At 43.5% G+C, this 8594-nt stretch overlaps 1 pseudogene; it reads right to left on the minus strand.

The window, feature by feature from the left end:
• Nucleotides 1-7638: 7638 nt before the first annotated feature.
• LOC142447244 (small ribosomal subunit protein eS26 pseudogene) lies at nt 7639-8021 on the minus strand (annotated as a pseudogene).
• Between the last annotated feature and the right edge of the window lie 573 nt (nt 8022-8594).

Genomic DNA, 8594 nt, shown 5'->3' on the forward strand with positions numbered 1-8594 from the left:
AGGATGGGGAAATAGATCTATGTGTCTATATTTATAGGTCAAGTATTAAGGTGGCAGAAGGACCTTGGGCCTCTACTCAAACACTCCCTCAATGCATGAATACCTTCTTTTATTAAATTGGAACTCTACGATGCTCACTCTCCCGACACAACGGCTGGAGCCAAAGTGGGTGAACAAGTAAATGTGGTGAAGAAAGCTGATGGTGCCCGGCTATCAAAAGAGATAGTGACTGGGGTCTTAAAGGCTTGAAGATAAACAAGCGGCCATCTAGCTCAGAAGCAACAAAGTCCACATGGAAGAACACACCAGCCTGTGTGATCGAGTGGTCCCAAAGGGATCAGTTACCAGGCATCAAAGAACAAAAAATCATATCATTGACTGCACACCTCCATGATAGGATCGCTGAAGACAAATGGGTGCATAAGCAAATGTGGTGAAGAAAGCTGATGGTGCCCGGCTATCAAAAGAGATAGTGTCTGGGGTCTTAAAGGCTTGAAGGTGAACAAGCGGCCATCTAGCTCAGAAGCAAATAAGCCCACATGGAAGAAGCACACCGGCCAGTGCGATCACGAGGTGCCCAAGGGACCAGGTATAAGGCATCATGCAAAAAACAAACAAACGATATAAGTGTGTGTATGTATGTGTATATATGTATATGTATATATATATACCATATTAAATGAAGGGGGAAGTGCAGAGTGGAGACCCAAGGCCCAAGTGTCGGCCAATGGAGATCCCCTCATAGAGGGGTTTAGGAGAGGAGACGGGTTAATTAGGGTGCGAGGTAGTACTGATGAAGAACACAGCTTTCCCCCAGATCCTTGATGCTTCCTCCCCCCAACTACCATGATCCGAATTCTACCTTGCAGGCCTGGATAGGACAGAGGCTGTACACTGGTACATATGAGGGCTGGAGGTACAGGGAATCCAGGGTGGATGATACCTTCAGGACCAAGGGTGTGAGGGGCAATGCTGGGAGAGTGTAGGGTGAGTGGGTTGGAAAGGGGGAACTGATTACAAGGATCCACATGTGACCTCTTCCCTGGGAGAGGGACAGCAGAGAAGGGGGGAAGGGAGACTCCGGATAGGGCAATTTATGACAAAATAATGATGTATAAATTACCAAGGGCACATGAGGGAGGGGGGAAAGGGGAGGGAGGGGGGAAAAAAAGAGGACCTGATGCAAGGGGCTTAAGTGGAGAGCAAATGCCTTGAGAATGATTGGGGCAGGGAATGTATGGATGTGCTTTATACAATTGATGTTTGTATATGTATGGATGGTGATAAGAGTTGTATGAGTCCCTAATAAAATGTAAAAAAAGAAAAGAGGAGAAAAAAATGATTAGGGCAAAGACTGTAGAGATGTGCTTTATACAATTGATGTATGTATATGTATGAACTGTGATAAGAATTGTATGAGCCCCAATAAATTGTTAAAATAAAAAAAAAAAGAAAACCAGAAAAAAAATCAGGGCTGAGATTCAAGAGAGGGAAAATTAAAAAAGAGAGAGAGTGAGAGAGCAAACTCCCAAACTCCTTCAATGAAGCTAGTATAACTCTGATAAACAAACCAGGCAAGGATTCCACAAGAATTGAGAACTACAGACCAGTTTCCCTAATGAACACCGATGCAAATATCCTTAACAAAATACTAGCCAACAGAATACAAAAGTATATAAAACAAATAATTCTCCATGACCAAGTGAGATTCGGACCAGGGATGCTGGGAGGGTTCAGCATATGAAAGATCATTAGTATTATTCATTACATTGACATGAAAAACTGTAAGAACCAAATGACAATATCGATAGAGGCAATAAAAAGCATTCGACAACATCCAACACCAATTCCTGTTTAAGACACTTGAGAAGATAGGAATGGAAGGAAAATTCCTTAAGACAATACAAGCTATATATGAAAAACCAACAACCAACAGTCAATGGAGAAAAGACTAACACAATCCCACTGAAAAGGGGGATCAGACAAGGATGCTTCTGTCCCCATTTTTATTTAATATCATTCTGGAGGTATTAGCTAACAGCACAAGGCAAAGAAAAGACTTCAAAGGTATTCCTCTTGGGCAGGAAGAGGTGAAACTATCATTATTTGCAGATGATATGATTTTATATATGGAAAATCCCAAAAGCTCCACAAGGGGAGTACTGGAAGCAATAGAGGAGTTTGGCAGAGTGGCAGGATACAAGATCAACAAACAGAAGTTCATCGGACTGTTATACACATCAGATAAGACAACAGAGGATGTGATCAAAAATGCGGTACCCTTCACAATAGCCAAACACAAATTGAAATACAGGGTTCTCTAGACTGACAAACCAGATTGCTAATAATTATATATGAATATATTTATAAAGATAGATATATAATTCAAGAAATAAACCGTTAAAAAATATACAGATAGATAATACAAGAAATTAACAGTTAAATTTTAAAGCAGTGAGACACTAGCAGTCCTTCAAGTTTTGAGAGCTGCCAGGTACCAGTCCCCTTCTGTAGAGAGAGCTGGGCTATTTATCCCCAGGCAGCAAACAGCAAGGCAGGTCCCCAACTGTCATCAACTGTCAGTCCCCAGCTCCAGAGATGAACATTCCAATTGTGTGGGCTTAAAGGGACCTCAACTTACAGCGACACAGTCCACAGGCTAGGCATCCCACAGGTAGTGTACCCCTTTAAACTGAGGCACAGAACAACCAAGGTGAGGCTCACTGAGCCATTTATCCCTCTGCCCCTCAGTTAATCCTACTTGTGTTTATTGGCCAGGCTGGCACAATAAACTATAGCAGGCAGGATACAAGATCAACAAACAGAAGTCCATCGGACTGTTATACACATCAGATAAGACAACAGAGGATGTGATCAAAAACGCGGTACCCTTCACAATAGCCAAACAAAATTGAAATATCTAGGGATATACCTGACTAAAAAACCCAAAGATGTATATGGGGAAAACTATAGAACACTATTACAAGAAACCAAGAGCGACCTCAACAAATGGAAGAATATCCCATGCTTGTGGATTGGAAGACTGAATATAGTCAAGATGTCAGTTCTGCCAAAGGTACTATATAAATTTAATGAAATCCCAATACAATTACCCTCATCTTTCTTCAAAGAAATGGAAAAACTGATTACCAACTTCATATGGAGAGGGAAGAAGCCCAGAATTAACAGAGAACTCCTCAAGAAGAAGGACACAGTGGGAGGGCTTGGTTACCTGACGTTAGCACATACTATACATCCACAGTTGTCAAAACTGCATGGTATTGATACAATGACAGATACTCAAACCAATGGAAAAGAACTGAAAACCCAGAAATAAAATCATCAGCATATAGACAAGTGATCTTTGATAAAGGCCTAAAAAATATCCAATGGTAAACAGATGCCCTCTTTAACAAGTGGTGCTGGAAAAAATGGATATTTACCTGCAGAAAAATGAAGCAAGACACTTATCTCACTCCATACACAAGAATAAACTCAAGGTGGATCACAGACCTTGAAGTTAAACCCCAAACTATTAGGGCCATCAATGAGGGAATTGGGACCAACTTGAGAACTTTGGCACAGGGAATACATAGGCTATCAGAAATAGGGAAGGACACAAACACAGAGGAGGCACAAATTGACAAATGGGATATACTGAAGATAAAACACCTGTGTACATCGAAAGAGTTCACCAAGAGAGTAATAAGAATCCATGGACTGGGAAAACATCTTTAGCAATGACACATCAGATAAAGGCCTTATTACTAAAATCTACAATACTCTGCTAGCTTCCAAAAAGAAAAATAATTGCCCACTGAGTAGGTGGGAAAAGAACCTGAACAGAAGTTTCACAGGGGCAGAAATCTGAATGGCCAACAAACATATGAGAAAATGTTCCCAATCGTTACCCGTAAGAGAAATGCAAATTAAAACAACAATGAGGTAACACCTAACACCCTCAAAGATAGCCCAATTAAAAAAATCAGAAAGCAACAAGTGTTGGAGGGGCTGTGGGGAGACAGGAACTCTCATCCACTGCTGGTGGACCTATAAGTATGTACAGCCACTATGGAAATCAATCTAGCGATATCTAAAACAAATGGAAATCGAGTTACCATATGACCCAGCAATCTCCTTACTGGGCATATGCCCAGAAAAGGCAAGAAACAAACCAAGGCCAGACAGACATCTGTGCTCCAATGTTCACCGCAGCACAGTTCACAATTGCAAGGAGTTGGAAAGAACCGAAATTTCCATCAATGGACGATTGGATTAAAAAGCTGTGGTACATAGATAAAATAGAGTACTACGCATTGCTAAAAAGCAGTGATGAATGTATGAAGCACATCGCTGCATGGGAAGAACTGCAGGAAATCATGCTAAGAGAAGTAAGTCAAGCACAAAAGGACAAGTACAACATGAGTCCGCTGAGGTAAGCTTTAAAAAAAATACAAAAGGGGCATAGGGAAAAAGCAACTGTATACAAACATTCCTGGGTGAGGACCAGGTAATATGGCAGGGACCAGAACAAATACAGGGATACACATGGTAGACAGATAAAAAGGAGGTAGGGAAAGGGAAAAAACTAATAAAAAAGAAATGGGTAGTGGGAGCATAGGACACTAACCCACGCAAAGGGAGGGTATTGTTTATATCTCCAAAGGGAAAGAGGGACCAGACTTCAACCCTGTTCTCCAAGATGTAAATGCAACATGCTGGCATGGAGTAGGGAACCAGTAGAGAGGTCTGGGGTGCTGGCCCCAACCCCAACTTCTACGTGGACACCTGCCCCTCCCTCAAGAAGAATTTATTTCAAAGAACAGCACTGAATCTGAAGTTCCAGGAGAGGGATATATCTGATCGGAGCACATGAGAGCAGTTGAAGGGGGAGGAGGAGAGAGTGGAGCACATCCTGGCCCACCAGGCCTTGAGGATGATGGTCTCGATTAGAACAGCCAGTCCACAGAGAGGACCACATGGCCAGTCCCACTATGAGACATGACGCCCCTCACTGACCCATAGCCCTACAGGGGACAACACCGGAGACAGTGTGGGAATTCCACCCGATCTGATGCCGCCATACCGAGCCAAAACACTAAGGGAGTGCAACAGAACAGCAAGGGAACAGAGCGGCAAGGACCCCAGGGAATGCTGAAGGTGGACTTTGGAGGCAGGGCGTGGTGCCCCAACAGACTGGACTGGAAAACACTCCTAAAGGCCAACAAATAGTCCTTGAACTAACTACAAGCTTTTCTTTCTTGTTTTGTTTTGGGGTTTTTTTTTTTGTCATTGGTTTGTTGTTGTTGTTTTGTTGTATATTGTTGCTTGGTTTTACTCTGTCTTGTTTTTGTACATGTTATTATCTCCACAAGTCTGCTTAATTAAAATAGGCTGGATGAACAATCTGGAGGAGAAAACAATGGAACCGACAGTTCCGGGGGACATGGGATAAGGGGAAGTGGGGGGAAAGGTAGTGGTGTTAACAAACCTAGGGACAAGTAACAACAAGTGATCCAAATCAGTGGTGTGGAGGGTGTGGGAGGCCTGGTAGGGCATGATCAAGGGTAACGTAAACACGAGGAATTGCTGAAACCCAGGTGGGGACTAAGCATGATATTGGGACAAGAGGAAAGTCAAGGGAAATAGAGGAAAGAGCTCGAAGTCAAAGGGCATTTATAGAGGTCTAGATAAAGAAATGTACACATGCAAATATATTTATATGTGAGGATGGGGAAATAGATCTATGTGCATATATTTATAGGTTTAGTAGTAAGGTAGCAGAAGGACATTGGGCCTCCATTCAAGTACTCCCTCAATGCAAGAATACTTTCTTCTATTAAATTGGCATTCTGTGATGCTCACTTTCTTGACACAACCACTGACGACAAAGTAGATGAATAAGCAAATATGGTGAAGAAAGCTGATGGTGCCTAGCTATCAAAACATATAGCATCTGGGGTCTTAAAGACTTGAAGTTAAACAAGCAGCTATCTAGCTCTGAAGCAACAAAGTCCACATGGAAGAAGCACACCAGCCTGTGTGATCACGAGGTGCTGAAGGGATCAGTTATCAGGCATCAAAGAACAAAAAATCTTAGTATTGTGTGCTCACCTCCATGATATGATCGCTGAAGACACATGGGTGCATAAACGAATGTGGCGAAGAAAGCTGATGGTGCCCAGCTATCAAAAGATGTAACATCTGGGGTCTTAAAGACTTGAAGGTAAACAAGCAGCCATCTAGCTCAGAAGCAACAAAACCCACATGGAAGAAGCACACCAGCCTGTGCGATCACAAAGTGTTGAAGGGACCAGGTATCAGGCATCATCAGAACAAAAAAATCTTATCATAGCAAATGGGGGGGGGGGGAGGAGTATGGAGTGGATACCCAAAGCCCATTTATACGACACTGGGCATCCCCTTACAGAAGGGTCTCAGGGAGACGAGCCAGTCAGGGTGTGATGTAGCAAGGATGAAACATACAACTTTTCTCTAGTTCCTTAATGCTTCCTCCGCCCACCCCCCACCACTATCATGATCCCAATTCTACTTTGCAAGTCTGGCTAGACTAGAGGATGTACAATGGTACAGACAGGAACTGGAAATGCAGGGAATCCAGGGCGATGATCCCTTCAGGACCAGTGGTGGGGGTGGCAATACTGGGAGGGTAGAGAGAGGGTGGGTTGGAAAGGGAGAACAGGTTACAAGGATCTACATGTAACCTCCCTGAGGTACAAACAGCAAAGTGGGTGAAGGAAGATGTCGGACAGGGCAAGATATGACAAAATAATTTATAAGTTATCAAGGGCTCATGAGGCAAGGGGGAGCGGGGGAGAGGGAAAAAATGAGGACTTGATGCCAGGGGCTTAGGTGGAGAGCAAATGTGTTGAGAATGAGGGCAATGAAAGTACAAATGTGCTTTACACAATTGATGTATGTATGGATTGTGATAAGAGTTGTATGAGCCCCTAATAAAACGATTTAAAATTTTATTTTCATATTTTATACACCCGCTGTGTCCCTTCACTCATGTTTCCATTGTTCATCCCCCTGGGAGGGTGGGGGTGTGTTTCCATCATTGCTATCAATTCTCCCTGTCTCCCCATTCTCCCCCCACCTTCCCCCTACCTGCATATCTCTACTCTCATTATTGGTCCTGAGGGATTTATCTGTCCTGGATTCTGTGTGTCAAGGTCTTATCTGTACCAGTGTACATGCTCTGGTCTATCCAGATTTGTACGCCAGAACTGGGGTCATATAGTGGGGAGGAGGAAGCATTAAAGAACTAGAAGAAGGTGTGTATTTCCTTGGTGCTATACTGCACCATGGCGGGCTCATCTCTTCCTTGTGAAGGGATGTCTAATTGTCTATGGATAGACTTTGGGTCTCTATTCCAACCCCCCTTGTTTGGACAAAAACGGTTGTTAATTTTGGGTCTTTTGTTGCCTAATACTTGATCCCATCAACCCCTCGTGATCACACGGGTTGATGTGCTTCTTCCATGTGGGCTTTGTTGCTTCCCTGCTAGATGGCTGCTTGTTTAACTTCAAGCCTTTAAGACTCTAGACACTTCATCTTGTAGTAGCCAGGCACCATCAGTTTTCTTTTTTGTTTTTCCATGAACAATTTCCACTTTATTTCCTTTCAGGTTTTTCGTCAGCTTCTAATCTTTACATAGGCTTTGGAGGAGGTCGTGGGGCAGCGCCTGCAGGTCTAAATCGAGGTGGCGGGGTTCGGTCCTTCTGGGCTTCGCGTGACCGGTTCCGTACCACCTTGCTGTGGATGGCACAACTCACACAGTAATGCAGCTTCACGTACAGCTTGGGAAGCACGTGTGCATCGAAGACACTCGCTTCGGAGATGTCTCTGACGGCTGCGGCCTCCACCATGATTCTTACGAGGAACTTCTTAATGGCCTTGTCTTTGGGCACGCAGCGGGCGCAGTTTGTGCAGCGGATGGGCTGCACATGGCCGCGGCCCTTCTTGGCATGGCCGTTGTTACGCCTTTTCTTTGTCATCTCGGAAGCGAGGATGCGAGAGAAAAAGCACCATCAGCTTTCTTATTCACCCATTTTGTCTTCAGCGATCATGGAGGTAAGGTGAGCATCACAGAATGCCAAGTTGTTAGAACAAAGTGTTTTTGCGTTGCGGGAGGACTTGAGTAGAGGCCTGATGTCCATCTGCTACCTTAATACTTAACCTATAAATATATGTGTATAGACCTATATCCCTATTGTTATATGTTAATATATTAATATATGTACATGCCTATATTTACACCTCTATACAAATGTCCTTTGCCTCCTCGTTCTTTTCTCTTGTCCCAGTATCATGTATGACCTTTATTCAGCTCACTATACTTCCTCTCAGCTACATTGCACCTGATCAAACCCCACCAGCCATTCTAGGACATTCTTGCTATCGATTTTTTATTTGTTTTTCCCTTGTCCCTGGGTCTATTTGGCTTCCTCATCTTTCCCCCCCACCTTCTCCTCCCCCCTCTCCCCCAGAACTATCCATCCCATTGTTTCTCCTCAGGATTATTTATCCTGCCTCTCTTATGTAGACACAAAGAACAGATTTTTAAAAGA

The sequence above is a fragment of the Tenrec ecaudatus genome, chromosome 4 (assembly GCF_050624435.1).
Source record: "Tenrec ecaudatus isolate mTenEca1 chromosome 4, mTenEca1.hap1, whole genome shotgun sequence".
NCBI classification, from domain to species: Eukaryota; Metazoa; Chordata; class Mammalia; order Afrosoricida; family Tenrecidae; genus Tenrec; species Tenrec ecaudatus.